This window comes from Triturus cristatus, chromosome 11 (assembly GCF_964204655.1).
Source record: "Triturus cristatus chromosome 11, aTriCri1.1, whole genome shotgun sequence".
NCBI classification, from domain to species: domain Eukaryota; kingdom Metazoa; phylum Chordata; class Amphibia; order Caudata; family Salamandridae; genus Triturus; species Triturus cristatus.
This window is the reverse complement of record NC_140594.1, coordinates 973,276,404-973,298,376: the sequence shown is the minus strand read 5'-3', so window position 1 is coordinate 973,298,376 and position 21,973 is coordinate 973,276,404. Positions and strand designations below refer to the sequence as shown.

The following is a 21,973-nucleotide window of genomic DNA, read 5'->3' as shown; positions in this document are numbered from 1 at the left end:
TTAGTTAACAAAATTAGCTGAGCCTAAATTATGCAATTAAATCACGAGAAGCAACTTAATATCCATCCTATTTGGCCATTGCTGGATGTATCCATCCAGAATAGAGTCCACGGAGGAACATGTGTATTTATGAATTGAATGTCAAGATCAATCTTTGCTATATTTTATTAGAGTATTTCATGTTCTTGTTGTTACATGACAAATGGTTAAGTCCCTTATTTATTAAGTGCACTATCCACAATTGGGACGACGTACAGATGTTTTTCGGTTATTTGTAATCTCAGGAGTTGATAATTGCTGTAGAATTTTTTTAATGTAATTTAAATAAATGTCATTAATTGATGTAAATAGTTATGTAACGGTTTTAAAAGACTTTGGGTCTGATTTAGACTTTGGGAAACAGGGTACTCCATTCCAACGACAACTAAGTACCCTGGCTGCCAAACTCTTAGTCCACCCACTCAATTGTGAGTAGGGCAGACTGCCAGGTTTATTTCAATTGAGTAAAATTTACTCAGCATAAACCTCCTTTAGACAAGGCCGTACTTGCAATGGGTCCTGGAAGCTATACCATTCGACCATCCGTCTTACTTATAGTGGACAATCGGATTGTTTTTTTAAAATATATATATGCTGTTAGCGCCAGAATGAGGAACAGTAAAAACAATCAAATAACCCCAAACCTTTGGAAGATACTCTAATTATGTGGGGGCCAATAGTTTTCATTTTTCCAAAAACAAACTCCTGTTTCGGGAGTTTGCTTTTGGAAAAGTAAAATCATTTAATAGTTTGGATATATAAGCATCCATCACCAATGACAGATGCACACCACACTTTTAAATGGCTTCGTATGAACTGCTGTGACAGTAGGTTATACAAGCCTATACATTTCAACGCAGAATAGGAAGTGAACTCTAAATTTGGCAGACAGAGTAAAGGTAGGGTGTGAGATATAAAGTCCTCTGCCGCCCTTACTCGATTTCTATGCAGGTTGTGGTCTAGTGCCCCAAGCAGTGGCTCTATGCATCATAGAAGTGTGTGTGTGACGGGGGTGTACAAGGGCCACGTGTGGGCTATCATTGCAACTGGTATACCAGTAATCCATTTTAAGGTAGTAAATTGATCTGTACAGCAACTTTTGTGACCTTTCTCGTCAGGCCATGTGGTCAACTCTTCCACTTGATCCTTACTGAATTCTCACTCCTCGCTGACAGTCAACACGCAATTTCATTTAAGCAAGCCCTTCCATTTTTGCTTAATGTCACATCAATTTTCTTCATTTTTCCAAGACTTTGTCTTTTTCTGTTGCAGATAGACCAGATATTAGTTCATCAACAGGTTGAGCTGCTGGAAGGTATGTGCCTTTTTGTACTAATGTAGTCATTTTAGTTTCTGAAGAAATGGTTTATTATGTTTTTAATGTATCTGCTTCTAAGCAATAAACAATGTTGACCCTAGCAAAGGAATAGTTGGCTGCCTTTTCATGCATGGTATCCTAAACAGAAAACATGGGGCGGTATAAGGAAAGGATACGGTTGAGGTGGGATTCGGTCACTGTGGGTGTGGAGACCGACCAGTTTTCTTTTTAGATGTCTGTATGAATAAATGCACATTAACATCATGGGATAAGGAGTATTGTATGTCCATAGCATGAGTTATGATGTGTTTTTATATTCAGTTGCATTGCATGTGGCCAAACTGACACTCTAATAACATTCAAGATTGATTTCCCTTAAATTCTTTTGACTATCCCTGGAGTTCACCAGTGCTCTTTACAATCTGGAAGGGCATAGGGTACGCCTCCCTGTGGCCTATAATTATTCTACTATTATGACGGTTTGAAATATTAGATCTAAGGGTACAGTTGATTATTTCTCATTATTGATTTTGCTTCCCAATCCAATCCCAGTGTCCCGCACGTTCTTTCTTTCCACTTAAGCTCTTCAGGCCTCATCAACGACATGTTTATGCACTGGAGTGCAGCAACCCTTTCTGCTGCCCTGCCGTGCATCAAAATAAAAGGTCAGGATTGCACCGTATCTACAAGATATGGCACGTTCCTGCCTTCTCCCCTCCACCGGCGCACAAACAGCAGCCATGCGCCGACGCAGACCCCGTGCGTTGTTTTGCAAGGGTGCCTGCGCTGAGGTGGATGATTGATTTTACGCAGGAAGGGAATTTCCTCTTTCCTTTCCTTTTCCTATGTGTGCTGTAGAATGTACTGCCCTTAGGACTCTGATGCATTCCCAGGTTTCCAAAATGTTTTAAATCTGGGAATGCGTCAAGTTTCCATGGATTTTGCGTGGGAACACCCACAGCAACACCCGCAGTACGCCCCTTTCACGGAGAGTTATGCGTGAGAGAGAAACATATTTACAAGGCCATGAAAGTCCCGCATGGCCTTTTTAAATATGGGAAACCCATTGTGCTGCCTGTGACGCACCGCCGGCGCAATGTGCTTGTGAATAAGCCCCCGAATTTCAATTTGTGACTCAAGTATCCACATCCTATACTTTTCTGATGTGACGTATTTTAATGCAAAGGGCATATGTTTGTATGTCCGAGCATGCTCCTTGCACTGTCACCGGAAGCTATTGGACCCCTTTCTGAAACGTTATCTCGCACCTGGAACTGTGGGCGTACAGATACCTTAAATTGCTAGTGTAAACTCGAGTGTTGTTTTCACAAAGTAAAAATGTGCATTTTTAAACAGCATTGCTCATACTAAATGTTTTACCAATGTGGTGTAATATTACAGGTCAGCGAATTCGCACCAGGGTGTGGATTGTGGTTGCTACACAATGGAGTATCTGCCTCATCTTTTGAACACCCACAAACATGCGAGTATGTGCCTGTTTAATAATCTTGGGCAGTCACGTACCCCTGCCCCCACGGATAGTTCGAAATGTACTCCGAGAGGGCCATCTTTAATTCCGTTCTCAGAGTGGGCCCTGAAATTAAGCAGCCCCAACTTTGGTAAGGGTGTAGGAAAAAAAAGTGCAGATGCTGTTGCACTTCAGCAGCACTCTTACGCATGTCTAAATGTACATCTGCTTCATTTAGAACAATTAAAAAGTGATGGCAAGAATACTTGAATTATTTTCTCGCTCTCATTATTCTGGGAAGCATTCTAGACTGCTTTCTTTTACTAACTTGGCACCTACAGACATTGATCAACTCCAGTATCAAACAGACTTGATGTTACCCAATAGGGACAGTCCCTCCAGAACAACAAGGCCAACGCCCTTCTGCAGTTTCAAGGAACCACAAGCATGTTTCAGCCTTGTCAGTGAAGACCAGCTTAACCCCTATGGCACAACGAGCATGGGAACCACGCCTGGGCATCATTCTCACAATTGGGGTTTCTCAATGATTAAAAGATTCATTTAATGTGCTGCCTGAGACATCCACATGGCGTGGCTTTGCTCAGATGTGTTCTTGCTTACTCTGCCATCGGAGTGCAAGCTTCACTTTCAGAAGAGACGTGGCTTAGCCCTGGACTATTCTACGGGAGCTTCACTGGCAGCATCATGGCTGATATGTGCTTAGCCAACTTCTGATGGCACAATGGGCTTTCAACACAAAATGGTTTGAAATGCACCTGGAGTAATCACAAGTGGTCCTGTTAAAGCAGTTCTATTCAATGATTATTCGCTGTTCACTGGCTCCTGTCATGCAAGCGGGAATGTACAAAACAATTTCAAAAGCAAACCTGCAAAAACGACAGCTACACCTTCCCAGAAGTACTCCTGCAATGATTTGTGAATTCTTAAACTGCACATTTACTTCAAATTTATGTATATGTATAGAGGACTAAGTTTGCATTTTTTTTAGAGCCTGCCTTTTAAGTAGGCCTGGGTGGTAAATTCCGTCCCGTTCGCGGAATTTGCGGAATTTGGGTAATTTCGCGTTCCGCGGAGAACGCGAAATTGCCCGAAATCTGCGTTCCGCGGCTTCGCGAAATTTTTTGCTTGTTTGCGTTCTCAATATGCGTGTTCGCGAGATATTTCACCCCGAGCACGCAAACAGCGATCGCGAACAGGAAAAAAGTATCGCGAACAAGCAATTCCGCGTGTTCGCGGAATTTCTGCGTGTTCGCATAGATTTTTTACCGTTTCGCGGAGATTTGCGTAACGCGATTAGGCAAATTCCGCCCACCCCTACTTTTAAGACCTATCTGAAGGAACCTAAATAGTAGGATCAGAGTGATGTCCAATTCGAAATGTAAAGGGTGTGGATAGTACCAACTTCTGTGGATGTCTTCAGTCGATTCGGCCAGGCTGATTACCACACAAATTGTTCAAATTGGATTTCCATCATTGGATTCTTCTTACCTGAAATCAGATTGGTATACTTGTATGCAGTAGTTTTAACCAGGCACTAAAACAGTAGCCCGCCACATTGCTAAACCTGTTTTGATGTTGCCACCAATCTAGGAAAATCAAGTGCCAGCCCGTACTTGAAGGTTGTGTTTGGATTCCTTCATTGCAGCTCATGTAATTAATTATTTTCTCAAACAGTCTCGTTACTCTACTTAAAGCAAAATTATTTTAACAAATCTAGTCAAAATATATTGTTGAATGTTCCGATGGTAAACTGCTTAACATTTTTCTTTGCTGTAGATAGAATGCTGGCAAGCTTTCTCGTCGTGCCTCCCTGTTCCTCTGCCTCTCTTGCTCCTGTCAAGACGTTGTTGGCACTCTCATCACTCTTTCTCCCTGCCTTCATGCAGACTTTTAACACTGAGCAATGTGGGTCAGTTTGAGCAGTGCCAGCTGTTAGGATCCTGGAACCCAGCCAGAGTAAATACCGTTGGGGTACTGTTAGAAATGGGGGTCTCTAGTTGGCAAGGGTTTGCACCTCTGTCCAAGTAGGGACCCTTTCTTCTAGTCAGGATAAGGGGGTTACACTCCTAAAATAACCCCTGCTCACCGCTTGGTAGCTTGGCGCAAGCAGTCAGGCTTATCTTAGAGGCAGTGTGTAAAGCATTTGCACATAACCAACAGTAATACAGTGTAAGCACTAAAAAGAACACCACACCAGTTTAGAAAAATATTGAATATTTTGATGTATTTAAGACAAGACCAAAAACGATAAAAATCCACAATACAGTAATTAGAAATCTTCAGTTATCAAAATAACCTTAAAAACCAGTTCCTTGAAGTCGATAGCTCCCTTCACGGCGTTGTGAACCAACAAATCCAACAGTTCTGGCTGACCGCGGCGTCATGGGCCAGCTACGGTGTCGGGAAGACCCACAAAACGGTACCTTTAGAAATGCAGGGCGTTGGCGACCTCTCGTTGAGCTTCCAAAAGCACGGTGTACACAGGCATCGGTTCCAGGGGTTGGTGCAGGAGTCGTCGGGCCCTTGAAGTCACCCGCATTGCAGATTGAACTCTACGCGGTTGAAGTCAGGAGCGCTGATGCCGGCCGGCATCGGGTGCTGCTGTGCGAAGTGCAGCAGTGCGGCATGCGATGCCCTCAGGTCACAGTGTGAGCAGCAACTTGGTGGCAGCATCAGATGGCGTCATCCGTGAGACCAGGGTCACGGTGCAAAGTGATGCAGTGCTCGTTGTGGTGCTGGGAGGCCGCGGTGCAAGCAGCGCTGGCGTTGTTGCTGAAGCGCTGTCATTGGCTGACGAACTGGATTCGATTGTGCTGGCGTCGGTAGGCCAAGGCTGCGGTGCGGGATGAGGGTGGTGCGTTGTTTAACTTTACGAGCGGTGTCCTCGAACCATGGTGCAAGCAGCGGCATCGATTTTGGGTTAGAGCGGCGTCATCAGGGATACCAAGGCGGCGGTGTGAAATGAGGCGATGCGGAGTGCGATGCCCACAGGTCGCGGTGCGAGCAGCTGCTCGGTGACGGCATCAGCAGGCGTCGTCGGTGAGACCAGGGTCGCGGTGCGGCATGGTAGCAGTGCCCTCTGTGGTGTCTTCAGGACACGGAGTCGGCAGCGGCGTCGTAGACGGCGACATGTTGCTTTTTCTTCTGTTGCAGCACAAGACACACAGTCCCCAGTGATGAAGTAAAAAGAACTTGAAGTCTTTGCTGTTCCTGAGACTTCTTGAACAGGGGGCAAGCTCTACCTCAAGCCCTTGGAGAAACTCACAAAAATAAATTGCAGAAAGTTCAGTCCAGTTCTTTCACTGCCCAAGACAGAAGCAACCACTGCAGGCCAACACAACAAAGCACTCAGCAAAGTGGTAGTTTCTCCTCACAGCTTCTCCAGCTCTTCTTCTTGGCAGTCATCTTGGTCCAAAAGAGTTCTTAAGTTCAGGGGTTTGGGCCCCAATATTTATACCACAAAATCCTTTGTACTCTCAGGCATTGAGTGTCTGTACCCAGACAGAACTAGCTCTACCCTCTCTGGTGTGGCTTCCTGGCAGGAGGTGGAGACGCCATTGTCAGAGGCAGACCAGGCCCATTCAGGTGCATGGAAATCTCCTCCCCCTACTCTAAATGCAGCCCATGTCTATTCAGCCCTTTCCTGACCCACCTAGACTATCTGGAGCCTCTGCTTCTCTCCAGCCCCTGTCATCCAAAACTCAGACAGTCAAACCACAAACCCAGCAGAGGCCTACTGGATGGCTGAGCAAGGAAATACCTACTTTCTAAAAGTGGTATTTTCAAACACAGAATGTACAAATCACCTTCACTATAAGATGCATCTATACATTCTGAGTTTAGGCATACTAAACTATATTTTCCTACCTAGTTCCCAGGGCCTGTTATGTTTATAAGATGTTATAAACAAACTCCCCATTCTCTCCTATGGGGAACAGGTAGCCTTGCAATAGTGAAAAACTAAATTGGCAGTAATTCACTATCCGGACACGCCACATACACCAGGGCATGTCCTACCTTTCACATACACTGCACCCTGCCCATAGGGGTACCTTTGGCCTACCTTAGGGATGACTGAAATGTAGGAAAAGGGAAGGCTTGGTGCCTGGCAAGTGGGTACACTTGCCAAGTCGACATGGCAGTCCCAGACTGCACACAGGCTCTGCAATGGCAGGCCAGAGTTACATTTACAAGCTGTTTGTGTGGGTGTCACAATCCAGTGCTGAAGCCCACTAACAGCATTAGTGCACTTTACTAGGGACTGACACATAAATAAAATTGGCCAAGCATGGTAATGCCAATCTATAACACATTTTACCACAGGAGCACTTGCACTTTACCACTGATCAGCAGTGAGAAAAGCGCGCAGAAACACTAAGCCAGCAAAAACAGTGTCAAAACCGGAAGGTAAGAAAGCAAAAACTCAGGGGAAACACAACAAAAGTTGCCAAGGCTAACAGGTATTTGTTAGACCTGGCTTTTTCAGCTGGTTAATCTCTGGACTTTTAGCTTTTTGGCCTTATTTTCTTGACCTGGTGTTGTTGGTTTTATGACTCTGGGCACTTTACCACTTCTGATCAGTGCTAAGCTGCGTTTGTTCTCCCTGTAAATTGTTGTTATGGATTGGTGATACCATGATTGGCATATTTGACTTGCTAGTCAGTCTCTAGTACAGTGCAGTGTGTGTGCCCAGGGCCTGAAAGTCAAATGCTGCAAGTGGGCCTACAGCACTGATTGTGCCACCCACATAAGCAGCATGTAAATGTAACTCAGGCCTGCCAATGCAGTGCCTATGTGCAGTCTAGTACTGTGATGTGGACATGGCAAGTACACCTATTTGCTAGACCCTAACCTCCCCTTTTCTTACATGTCAGTCACCCTTAAGGTAGGCCCAAGGAACGTCTGTGGGCAGGGTGCAGTGTATGTGAAAGGTGGGACATGCTCTGATGTGTGGGGCATGTCCTGATAGTGAAATACTGCCAATTTTGTATTTCACTATTGTAAGGCTATCTGTTCCCATAATATAGAATAGGGAGTTTGCTTATAATATCTTATAAACATAACTACCCCTGGGAACAAGGTAGGAAAATAAAGGTTGCTATGCCTGAACACAGAATGTTAAAATGCATCTTTTAGTGAGGGTGAATATTACATTCTGTGCTTGAAAATACCACTTTTAAAAAGTAGGTATTATCTTGCTTTGCCATCCAGTGTGTGTGAGAAGTTGGTCTGGTATATGCTGTCCAATAGTTCTAGAGGGCACCTTGCACCAGTCCAAACAACCCTTATTGATGATTAGGTTTAAGACAACCTTTATTGAAAGCTATCCTAGTGTTAGCTATGGAGAGCAGCCTTCAGGCTAAGTCTCGAAGGAATGTAAAGCAGCTTGGTTTACCAGATAATAACCTTCGGAATGACCAAATGAAAGGAGAACGACACAAGGTATATATATATAAAATATATGTATTTATTTCTAAACACTCTCTACTAACCTCTTTATGAGATTAGAGAGCAAGGCTCACAATAATACAGTTATAAAACGACAGTAAATAGCACAATATACAATGGGCCCCAGGGGAAGACCAAACCCCTGAGTGGTATAAGAACCAACTTGACTAGACACAGTGCCTAGAGCATGTAGAATCGCTGGGACCCCAAGGAACCACCCAAGGTGGTGACGCAGGGGACCCACGGGGGATGTGTACAGTGTGAGAACACAGCCGCGAGCCCTGTACAATCCTATGGAAAAGTTGCGGTTGTAATTCTAAAGAATAAGGACACTTAGGAGAGGACTTTGAGCAAACCATTTCAGACTTAGAGGGTTCTAGGGCCAGCACCCACGGGAGCACCGGAGTACTTGTGTTACCTCACCCATGGAAGCTGAATGCATAGGTGTCAAATGGTGTCGGGAATCGTCGTTGAAGTCAACGGCGATGTTCTGCAAAGTGCTGCTGCCGTGGAAAGGAGAAGTGTCCGATGTGATCCAAGCCTGGATCGAAGATGTGAAAAACCTGAAAGCAGAGAGGACAGAGTCTGGGCCACTTGCCAGTGACCAGCGGCATGATAGGCGAATGCCCACCGATGTTGGGTGTTTCAGGTGCGGAGGTGAAGCTTGACTCCACTGCCATGGGGACCAGGAGGCGTCGACGACGACCACAGTCCGCAAGCAAGCTGTCCCATGAAGGATGTTGTGTGCTAGGGGTTGGTGTCCGGATTGGTGACCAACAAGCCTTGGCAACGGTAACCCATGCGTTGAGAGAAAAAGGCTTCGGTGTGGACCAGCAAGGTCCTGTGGATTCCCCAAGCGATGTAGAGTCAGGGCACGTCTGGAGCAACCAGGTAAGCCCACTGAAAGTTAAAGTACCCTTCTCAGGGACTACAAGTAGACGGACAAGGGATCGCAAAGGGACCTCGAGAGGAATCACTCAATACCAGCCCACGGGTCACTCGATGAGTGTAGGCAAGTAATCTTTGGTGGAATCACTGCTCAGGGTCTGGACTACAAGTAGCCCAAAGCACAGCTTCAGGGATCGCCAAAAAGTATATGCTGCTGCAAATGGTCACGGTGTCCAGGGGTTCAGGTTGAACGGTCCCCACGAGGGCTTTGGATCTCAGGTTTGCTGAGAGCACGGATCGGCCTGGGGAAAGCTTGGAAACCCACTTCCTGTGTTGCAAAAATGTTGGAGTCCTTCAGGAGCTGCGTAGTAGCCAACCGGACAGTTGCGACTTTGGTGCCTGCCTTGCAGGGGAGTAACTCCTTTACTCCAAGGGAGATTCTTCGGTCATCCAACATCGTGTAGATAGTAAAAGTTCTGGGATTCTGTAGCAGAATTTCGTCCAGATAAATCTAAAGTCCTGTAGTCAGGGGTTCCTACTTTATACCCAAGGAAGGGTTGAGACAAACTCTGGGGACCCACCTATGGGAGGGTCAGGACAGAGGGGTAGCTACACCCATATCCTTTGTCCAGTTTCGCCCCAGAGCAGGGGCTGGTAGCCCCTGCAACCGGTTTGAGCTGGACTATGCACAGGGACGCCAAATGTGCCCCCATTGCAGACTTCAAAGCACTCTTGGAGTGCACCCACCCAGCCCCAATACACTAAAGCCTGTCTGAGAGGTGGTCACACCTCCCTGTGACAGGAAACCTATTGTCCAGGCCTCCTCTGCCAGAGTTTCGGTCAGCAGCAGGAGGGCAGACTCGTGTCTGTGGCTGGCAGCATCCATTTTGTGATGCCAGGTCTTGCAAAGCTGGTACCAGGTATATCGGTGCTGTCATATTTCTCCCTCTAGTAGAGTGGAATCATACCTCCCACACCAGTTACTGGTATGGAGGTATGATTCCAAGGTGTTTGACACCAAACACAACATTTTCCTTGCAGCCATTCCAAAGTTAGCATTTACCGCGAGGATATAATGCACTTAAGAGTATATGGTTTGGCTGCATCACAAACAACACCGGAATCAAGGTTCTGAAGGCTGCAGAGGGGCTCTGCTCAGTTATAGGCACCCTCTCACATAAAACCCAGCACCCTGCCTCCAGCATTGATAAGGCCTGCCATAGGGGTGACTGATAGGTTTATATGTGCAGTGATATGGAGACATATAGGGAACCTATAACTCAGTAAGGGGTGCATACACCACCTTACACAGGCTGCTGTAGCAGACCGGTTGTGTCATTTTAAATGGCTTCCCAGGGGTGGCACAATACATGCTGCAGTCCCTGGAAGGCCTCTGGGGTACCTATGCCCTGGGTACATAGTATACCTTATAGTAGGGACTCATAAGGGTACCCCAGAATCCAATCTGGAGTGTACCTAAAGTACATGCAATCAATTTGAAGTGGAAGCAGCTAGGCTGGGGCCCTGGATAGCAGGGTCCCAGCCAGACTAAAGTCGAAAAACAGTGAAACATCAGCAAAAAGTGAGGGCAACCATAAGAAGCAGATCCTACTCTCCTACACAATCCCCCCCAAACGCAGGGACATTAAACTAACCTTGACCAGTTGAGTCTTCATGTTCTAAGTGGAAATATCTGGAGAGTCCATCTGCATTTGCATGGTTACTCCCAGGTATATGTTCCACTGTATAGTCCATCCCCTGTAAGGAAATGGACCACCTCAAAAGTTTGTGGTTTTCACCCTTCATCTGTCTTAGCCATAAGAGGGGGGTAATGGTCTGTCTGAACAATGAAGTGAGTGCCAAACAAGTATGGCCTCAGCTTCTTCAGAGCCCAAACCACAGCAAAGGCCTCTCTCCCAATAGCTGACCAACATTTCTCCCTGGGGGCCAGCCTTCTGCTAATGAAAGCTTCTGGCTGATCCTGACCCTCATCATTCAATTGTGATAACACAACCTGTTAGAAATGAGATCTCTGGTTGGCTAAGGCTTGCGCCAAAGCCAGGCAGCGACCACCACTCTACTCAGGGCAAGGGAGTGACACGCCAAAGATAACCCCTGCTCACCCCCTTGGTAGCTTGGCACGAGCAGTCAGGCTTATCGCGGAGGCCATGTGTAAAGCATTTGTGCACGCACACAGCAACAACATCCCAGGCACACTACAAAGGGAACTCCACACAAGGTCATATCAAAAATAGCCTTTGATTTCTCATAACACATTAGAATAGTAATAACATAATATACATGGTGCCACCTGGCATTAGATCATATTTACAAGGGACTATTTACACCTGACAGGGCCAACTGGACCACTGTCAGAACCATCACAAAGTGAACTTAGTAAATGTAGAACTTATCTTAAACCTAGAACACAACCAGTAACTACTGGTAACCACTGTACTCAGCATCAACCTGTAACATAAACAACATTATGCACAGTATCACATTAGGAGCGAATACATTCTGCGCCAACCTCACTAGCATAAACACATTATGCAATTCCCTCATAAGTCTAAACGCATTAGACCCTAACCTCCTAAGTAACTCACATTCGGAAATAGTCACACAGTGAAACATAATCTCACTAGCATAAACCCAAATATGCAAAACAACCTCCTAATCATAAGAACCACATTTAGGGGTATAGAACAGGGTGTGTAAATCATACTACATACATTACATTTTCTAGCACCCTATAGATCAAAGTTAGCGCATAGTCTCCTCAAAAGACCACAGTAGACATAAATCACATTAGGGCCTGGCGCCCTACAACCCTCACAGTCCCCCTGGCCAACTGGCCATCTCGGGGGGCTCAAACACCCTATGTCCAAATGTCAGGGCTGCTGCCTATGCAGCGAAAGTCAAGGGTGCTCCCTGAGCAAACCTAAACGTTGCAGCTGGCACTAAGGCTGCGCAGCTGTGAAGAAAAGTACTGGGGCAGAGGAGTGCATCTCACTCCTAACTTCAAACATGCCCCCCAAGGAATGAATACCCTAAACGGTGCAGCTGCCCACTACTTGCTGGGCAGCTGGGAATATTAAAGTGCGGCATGGGCTCTCAGTGGCCCTTAAAACAAATGTGCCCCCTTCGTTGGAGCCACACGCGGCTCTGAAAGTAATTATCTCAAACGCTGGAGCCACACTGGGCTCTGAAAGTAATTATGCGTAAAACAGAACTTGCCCCGCCCAAAGCGTGGCAGCTGCCCCTAAGCAAGCGGGGCAGCTGTAACTGAAATAAATAGGGGCCAGGCACTACGGCGCCCTCTGGCCCCCACGGGGCTAGTAAATAACAGTGCCCAGACGTTGGAGCAGCCCGCAACAGTGGGTCCGCTCATGAGGAACATCCCACAGATGCCTGCATGGTGTCTCACCCAGCCCTCACTCACCGGGGCTGACGGGGCACTCCTCCGGCAACTCTCCGGACTTCACCCAGGCCCCCTCCTGGGACTTTTCTATAGAGCCCACGAGGCTCCATCGGCACTTCCTTTCCGGCGCTGGGGCTCCCACCAGCTCACGGCATCCCCGCGTCGGCCTATGACTCTCGCGCCTCTTTCGGCCCTGCCGCAGGCCCCGCCCCCATCACAGGCAGACTGGCCTGACTTCCAGGCGGTCGCAGCTCGGCCACACCGACAGCAACTTCTCCAGGCGGCAATGAAGGGTAGGTTCCCTCGGAATTGAAAATATACAGCGGGGTGGGCACCCGCCATGAAAATAAAACATGAAGCCGGGTGGGCAACCGCGAAAGGCACCACGATGCGGGGTGGGCACCAGCATCCATGTAAAAAGAAAAACTCGTCAGAAAGTGGGGTGGGCACCCGCAAAGCATCCGGCAGAGCGGGGGGAATCCCTACGTGGGGATTCCCTCGACATGAACGCAGCCAAGCCCTGCAATGAAAAATAAAGCGCTCTTCAGGTTTAGGAGCCACAGCTCCACAGCAAAAGTCCCTTTTGGCATCAAGGGGCAATGCAGGGCCCATGGAGGCAAGCCCTTATGGCAACCCCCTCTGGGCCCCAGCAGCAGCACGCCCCGCAGGAACAGCAACCAAGAACTGAACAATTTCATGGGGTCTCAGCCCCTATATTTATACCAAGAAATCCCATTGTGTCACGGCACAGGGCCTGAGGATACCAGTCAGAACTGGTTTAGGGGAGCTTTGAAGCACTTTGTTTTGCTCAGCTCCTCTCTCCTTTGTCAGGTGGGGGCTAGGTGCTCAGACGCACGACAGGGGGCAGAGCCAGCATTGTGGAGGGAAGGCACAGTCCTATTCAGGTCACAGGTGCAACTCCTCCCTCCCATCTGCATGCAGATCTCTCTATTCACCACTGGGCAGACTCACCCCGGCTCCTGGAATTCCACACACTATCCAGCACCTGTCAATCACAAGCCAGACATGCACTCCCCATCAGGCAGGCAGACACATAGCACACAGAAATGCCAACTTCTAAAAGTGGCATTTCTCTACCAGTCACTATAAATCTGCGCACACCATTGCGCAGCATTTATTCTCAGGATTCCGCACATACTAAACTCGACCCAGCACTCCTCGCATACCAGGAATTATCATGGACACACATATCCCCCATGCATTCCTATGGGAGGGCAGGCCAATCTCACCACATGCACTCAGAGAGCGCACGCACTTTACACTGGGCCTCAGTGCTAAAGTGTGCAGATGCCTAAAATCACTATCACCATGTCAGAGCTTAAGGCAAAAAGTGTAGGGGTGAACCTGCCCAAAAGGGCCAAGTCCAACACAACCCCCTTACAGCCAAAACGCAGGGTAGACCAATCATTCCCTTGATGGGCTTCCCTGCTTCGGGCAAGAAAACACAGACGCGGGCCCGCAACAGCAGGGATACCCTCCGGTTCTACGCCACTCTGAACCAACGTGGTTACCTCTTGGAAAAAAAAAAACTCCGGCCCAACTAGGCTACCCCACTGGTACTCCCTAGTTGTCCACGGCCAGGACTAGGCCCTAAGCCATCCAGATACCACTGGTCCTTGCCAATTCACAGAGTGGGGGGCAGTAACCCCTGGCATACAATAGCCAATCTCCACTCTTCCTTTAAGTGTAGTTCCAACTACCATCGATCCTTCAACCTAGGGTCTGCACCCTCAGGCTGACCAGAGGTCATGGGCAAAGCATCTCCTCACCCTACCTCTACTTCTGGGTTTCCGCACCCTCCCAGGGGAAGCACCCTCCAGAACACAACTCTCCCACCAGTTCAGGACCTCTCTCCATCAACTGGTCTACCACCTGGGATCCACAATTACCGGATGCACCGGGGTCAGAGGCGAGGACTCCCTCCCTCTGTACCCCCTTCCAGAGTTCTGCACCCTCCCACCATAGAGCACGGTCTCTTCACTTAAGATGGGCCCCACCTGTGTCCCCATGGATACCCCTAGAAGGCAAACCGGCCAGCACACCTATTACAGTCGCCCTGCCGTCCAGGACAGGCAAACACCTGAACCTGGCTCCCCAACCCAAGGGGCGGTACCCTTTGGTAAAATGCCTGGCGAACCAGGACTTCCTGAGGGTGACACATACCTGATGTGTCGTGTGACAGTCTGCCTGGCACAGAGCTCATGACCTCTTGTCCCTCTGACAGTGCGTGAATATGCCCCAGCAACCTGGCGCAGAGCTCACAACCTCCTGTCCCTCTGACAGTGCGTGAAGATGCCCCAGGACAGAATTGGCGTCACCATGGTCACTCATTGGTGGCTCTGCCCTTCTGGCTGGCCCCTCAACCAATGGTTCTTCCACTGGGGACTCTTTCCCCCTTTCACCCCTCAAACTGGACTTCTGCACCCTCTACCTAAGAGTGGCACTGCCATACACCAAAACTGATGGAGGCCCGACTACAGACACTCCCAGCTCACCTAAAACGAGAAGAACCACCTCGAAGAATGGACCAACAGGACAGACTAGGCTCCCTACCTGATGTTCCCTCATGGAAACAACCAGTCCTGGAGACCAAGGTTGGGGTTCGGAATACGACCAAGTGTCACGCCAGCTTCAGTGAGTTTGGGCGTGAGGCCACACAACCTTCTCACAATATGGGTACCTAGCTGGGGTACTCTGAACCGTCTCCACCGCAAGGGTTGTGGAGATACCTGCACCATTCTTCTAGGGTCACTCCCCAATGCAAGCTCCCTAGAATCAAAGAACTTACACACACTCCAACGGATGCTGGCGTGACTCCGGAAAACAATTACGGGGCAAATCCTCTCTGACAACACAGATTGAAGAGCCCTTTAACACCAAACACCCAAACGTCCAGTGCATCACAATATTCATCCACACTCCCCCCACAAGAGTGGTGAGACAGCATCTTACTGCCCCTGAAACATAACCTGTCCCCCTCTTAACCGGGAACCAGGTACCATACTCTGGGAACTGGGAATAGGACTACCTGCACTGGACAACATATTGCTGCCACCACTGGATCCCATCCTTACTGGGAATTCCAGAAAACTAACACTGCACTTAGGGGATAACCTACCCTCCCGAGCTAGTTACTCAATGCCAATTAAGTTAACACTGTAGGCCAACCCTCGAAATAGCAGACAGCACAGGGGCAGTCAACTCCTTCAGCTTCAGGCCAACCCAAGAAATAGCATGATGGCACAAGGGCAGTCACACTCCTTCAGCTTCAGGCCAACCCAAGAAATAGCTGTCTGCACAAGGGCAGTCACACTCCTCCAGATTCTCTGGTTTCTGTCCTTGGCAGGACACCCAACTCATAGTGCAACAATACAACACATTTCAAAACAAATGACATTTAGAACAAACTCAGAAACAATAATCCCCATCATGTGACTATCTAAAATGCAGAGCCTGTAGTGCAACCAGTTGTCGCTGCGGTATTGAGCAAACGCAAGTCCTATCCTCTCTGCTGACAACCAATGTTAGAAATGGGATCTTTGGTTGGCTAAGGCTTGCGCCAAAGCCAGGCAGAGACCACTACTCAGGGCAAGGGAGTTACACGCCAAAGATAACCCCTGCTCACCCCCTTGGTAGCTTGGCACGAGCAGTCAGGCTTATCCCGAAGGCCATGTGTAAAGCATTTGCGCACGCACACAGCAACAACATCCCAGGCACACTACAAAGGGAACTCCACATAAGGTTATATCAAAAATAGCCTTTGTATTCTCATAACACATTAGAATAGTAATAACATAATATACATGGTGCCACCTGGCATTAGATCATATTTACAAGGGACTATTTACACCTGACAGGGCCAACTGGACCACTGTCAGAACCATCACAAAGTGAACTTAGTAAATGTAGAATTTATCATAAACCTACAACACAACCAGTAACTACTGGTAACCACTGTACTCAGCATCAACCTATAACATAAACCACATTATGCACAGTATCACATTAGGCGCAAATACATTCTGCGCCAACCTCACTAGCATAAACACATTATGCAATTCTCTCATAAGTCTAAATGCATTAGACCCTAACCTCCTAAGTAACTCACATTCGGAAATAATCACACAGTGAAACATAATCTCACTAGCATAAACCCTAATATGCAAAACCATCTCCTAATCATAAGAACCACATTTAGGGGTATAGAACAGGGTGCGTAAATCATACTACATACATTACATTTCCTAGCACCCTATAAATCACATGTAGTGCATAGTCTTCTCAAAAAACCATAGTAGCCATAAATCACATTAGGGCCTGGTGCCCTACAACCCTCACAGTCCCCCTGGCCAACTGGCCATCTCGGGGGGCTCAAACGCCCTATGTCCAAATGTCAGGGCTGCTGCCTATGCAGCGAAAGCCAAGGGTGCGCCCTGCGCAAACCTAAACGTTGCAGCTGGCACTAAGGCTGCACAGCTGTGAAGAAAAGTACTGGGGCAGAGGAGTGCATCTCACTCCTAACTTCAAACATGCCCCCCAAGGAATGAATAACCTAAACGGTGCAGCTGCCCACTACTTGCTGGGCAGCTGGGAATATTAAAGTGCGGCATGGGCTCTCATTGACCCTTAAAACAAATGTGCCCCCTTCGTTGGAGCCACACGGGGCTCTGAAAGTAATTATGCGCGAAACAGAACTTGCCCCCCCCAAAGCATGGCAGCTGCCCCTAAGCAATCGGGGCAGCTGTAACTGAAAGAAATAGGGGCCCAGCACTACGGTGCACTCAGGCCCCCACGGGGCTTGTAAATAACCGTGCCCAGACGTTGGAGCGGCCCACAACATGAGGTCCGCTCATGAGGAACATCCCACAGATGCCTGCACGGTGTCCCGCCCAGCCCTCGCTCACCGGGGCTGACGGGGCACTCTTCCGGCAACTCTCCGCACTTCATCCGGGCCCCCTCCTGGGACCCGGGGCTTTTCTATGGAGCCCGCAAGGCTCCATCGGGACTTCCTTTCCGGCGCCGGGGCTCCCCACAGCTCAAGGGAGCCCCGCGTTGGCCTATGACTCTTGTGCCTCTTCCGGCCCTGCCGCAGGCCCCGCCCCATCACAGGCAGACTGGCGTGACTTCTGGGCGGCCGCGGCTTGGCCACACCGGCAGCAACTTCAAAAGTCCTTTTTCGCATCAAGGGGCAATGCAGGGCCCAGGGAGGCAAGCCCTCATGGCAGCCCCCACTGGGACCCAGCAGCAGCACGCCCCACAGGAACAGCAACTAAGAACTGAACATTTTCATGGGGTCACAGCCCCTATATTTATACCAAGAAATCCCATTGTGTCACAGCACAGGGCCTGAGGATACCAGTCAAAACTGGTTTAGGGGAGCTTTGGAGCACTTTGTTTTGCTCAGCTCCTCTCTCCTTTGTCAGGTGGGGGCTAGGTGCTCAGACGCACGACAGGGGGCAGAGCCAGCATTGTGGAGGGAAGGCACAGTCCTATTCAGATCACAGGTGCAACTCCTCCCTCCCATCTGCATGCAGATCTCTCTATTCACCACTGGGCAGACTCACCCCGGCTCCTGGAATTCCACACACCATCCAACACCTGTCAATCACAAGCCAGACATGCACTCCACATCAGGCAGGCAGACACATAGCACACAGAAATGCCAACTTCTAAAAGTGGCATTTCTCCACCAGTCACCATAAATCTGCGCACACCATTGCGCAGCATTTATTCTCACAAGTCCGCACATACTAAACTCGACCCGGCACTCCTCTCATACCAGGAATTACCATGGACACACATATCCCCTATGCATTCCTATGGGAGGGCAGGCCAATCTCACCACATGCACTCAGAGAGCGCACGCACTTTACACTGGGCCACAGTGCTAAAGTGTGCAGAGGCCTAAAATCACAATCACCATGCCAGAGCTTAAGGCAAAAAGTTCAGGGGTGAACCTGCCAAAAAGGGCCAAGTCCAACAAAGCCCCTACCCCCGACTCTGATGCATCTGTTTGGACAAGTGTAGGAGAGTAGGGTCTGCTATCCTATGGTCACCCCAAATTTTTGCTTTTTGCTTCACTGGTTTTTGACATATTGAGGCTGTGGGCCTGCCAATCAGACCCCCAGCCTGCTGTTCTCTCTACTAAATTTACACTATGCACCCTAGGTGCATAACCAACTGGAAGTGGATCACCCTGTGAGCCCCTGTACCAGTGTACACTAGGTACCCAGGGCATTGGTGTATCTAAGGCCTGCCAGGGGCTGAAGCATGTATTATGCCACCCCAGGCTTGGCCTAACAAAGTTGACACAACTGGCTGATCACTCAGCTGGGGTAAGTTGGTGTAACCACCTCTTACTTAGGTGTAGTATACCTATACCTAACCTTAAATGGGACACATGTTAACCTATAAGTCACTCCTATAGCAGGCCTTAACAATCCTGAAGGCAGAGTGCTTGGTTCCATGTGAGATGGTGCTCTGGCATGAGCTGAGCCTGTCTGCAGTGGTCGGAACAACTTCCTTCTACTGTTTCCAGATATCGTCATACCATATACTCTTAAGTGCATTATGAACCTCGCGGTTAAATGCTATCTTTGGTTTGGCTTTATCAAAACATGTCAAGTAAGGTGTCATACGAATTGGAATACTAACCCCTCGCCAATTCTGGCGACGGGGTTAGCATTCCACCTTTCTAGAGGGACACGACATGTACGATACCTGAAACCCGGGTAAAATCAGACATAGCCTCAGCTCCACAAAATGGATGCTGCCACCACAGACACAAGTCTGCCCTCCTGCTGCTGGGAGTCCTTCCAGCTTGGGAGGTGTGTACAAAGGGTTTCCTGCCAGGGGAGGTGCTTGCACCACCCCAGACAGGATTTTGTGTATTGGTCAGGTAGGGCTTGAAAGAAACCAGACATGCCTGAGGCTCACAAGGAGCCTCGGTGCATATGCCAGTTCAATCCGGTCCTGGGGCACACCAGTCCCGGGCCTGGGGCGAGCTGGACAAAGGATTGGGGGTGTAACCACCCCCCTTCCTGGTCCCACCCTTAGGGAGGGACCTAGCAGGTAGTCCGGCCCCTAGAATCCGCTTAAAGGTAGGAGCTGTGTCCTAAGACTTCAGACATCCTGGAATCAACTTAACTACAAGAAGAAGACGGGAACTTCGACGCTCTGCTGCACAGAGGACTGAAGGAAATCTCCCCTGTGGTCAGGGAGTGACCACCTTACTAACGCAAGCACCATCCAGCGAATCAACGTCTGCTTTGCCGCCGCCTCCCGCCGGAGCCCGAGCCCAGAGACTGACAAGACCTGGACCTCCAGACCTCTCACCGCCCGATCCACAGTCCCTGAAAAGAAGGAACCCGTGGAGGCAACGAGACACGTGGAGCCAGCCATCTTGAAAAGACCACGACAAGCTGCAAGCGCAACAACCGAGGCTCCCTCCGAGTTGTGCTTTGGGATCTCAGAAGCCCAACCCTCGAGCAGCATCTGCTCCAAAGGTGAGCCCTCCAGCATCTCCACGATCTGCGTGGGGCCCTTCTGCATTTTGCCACTCGACGCGCCTAACCGGTTGCTGGCCCGCTGGCTAGTGGCCATCTTGGTGACGAACTTCAAGAACTACACCGCTGGTCTGGTTGCTCCAGACTGGCCCTTGCTCCCCTCCAAAGGAGCAATCCCTCTGACCTTGCTGGTCAGAACCATCAGCTTATTTCGTTTTCCACAACAATTGCTTTTGCCAAGGCTTGTTTGCTTCGATCAAGTCGCCGACACTTCCGACAGCGAGAGCCTGCGTCGGACAGCTCGTGAACCGACTCCTGGACGTCGTCGACCTTCAGGGACCACGTGGCTGCAGAGACAAGCTGCACCTTTCTTCCTGTTTGCACCCGACATCGCCTGGTACCCACCTGGTGCCACGCTGGTCACTGGCTAGTGACTGTGAACACTGTCCCCTCTGCTTACAGGTCTTCTACAACTCCGATCCACCCTTGGATCCACCGCATCTCTTCCGGACCGACCGCCTGCAGCACCTTCGTCTTCAGGCTCCATTGAACATATAGAAGAAACCCGACGCACTTCGAGACCTATGCACCCGCTTCCTGTGGGTGAGGTAAAGCTGGCACTCCGGTGCCCAAGTGTAGAGTATCATCTCTAGTGTCTGTGTTTCCAATCCTGAGTTCATAGTCCATCCGGAAGATCCTTTTTGCAGTAACTTTGTAACTTTTACGCACCCATTGAAAACCTATGGGAGCTCGCGTGTGACTATTTGCTCTGCACACGCAACCCGTGGACCTCCTGGTCACTAACTGAAGTTAGCTCCTTGTAGGCCCAGCGATTCTAGAGGCCCTAGGCCTTTTCCCTTTTCTGTTCGTGGTACTTATACCACTATTTTTAGTATATGGTTTGAGCGGCCACCAGGGCCTATCCAAATAAAGTGCAACTTCTGTGTATTCTAACGTATTCTTGTTTAACGATTTGTGCTCCTGTGCTCATAAAGAGTCTAGGGGTTACTTTGAGAAATAAATCCATATATATTTTCAATATATATCTGTGTGGTGTCCTTTCATTGGTATAAAAGGGGGTTACATTTGGTAAAACAGCCTGCTTAACACGTTTCACGAGTTTAGCCTCAAAGACTTCTTAGCCTACGCTACCACTAGGGCAGCTAGTCCGAAAAGGTTGACTTACAACCACACCATAAGGGTTGCTTGGCATGGTACAAGGTGGTCACTTTAACTAGTGAACATCATATACCAGGCCAACTTCTCACATTGGTGAGCAGCGGTTGGATTTGAGCTTGCTGTGTTTTACCATTGTAATCTCTTGGTTACCAATTGAAAGATCACATAGGTACCTGTAGGTACATATAAAACAAGATTAGATATACTTAAGTTCTACTGAACTTAGTTGTTGTAGAGCAAAGGGAGTAGCACACCCTGACTACAACTACTAGATAGGTTTAGTAGGCAAACCCAAGTGTAGGTAGATTGCAACACATCCACCCACACTTAAGAGCAATGGCTGGGGCAGAGGGGTCCAATGTACCCATCTCTGTTGAGAGTGACCCCCAGAGGGCACCATCCATCTTTGCTACCCTAAACCAAAATGAGCTCAGGCAGTTGGCAAATATCAGGGGCCTTAAACAGCCCAAGAATCCTACTTCTGCTGAACTCAGAGAGCTTTTACAGGCTGATGAAGATCAGAAAGCTCTCAGGAAAGCCTCCCAGTTAGGCCCCTTAGGGGCAGGAACAGGAGGCCCCCCTTCTGAAGATGCTACTGAAGTACCCCTTTCCAATGGTCATCCCTTAGAGGAGAATCATACTACAGAGGAGGAAAGTGGTGGGGA

The 21,973-nt window shown here is 48.8% G+C and overlaps 1 pseudogene; it reads left to right on the top strand.

Annotated features, from left to right (window-relative positions):
• Nucleotides 1–21,973, top strand: part of LOC146785769 (phospholipid scramblase 1-like) — a 234,077-nt pseudogene that overhangs the window by 8,102 nt on the left and 204,002 nt on the right.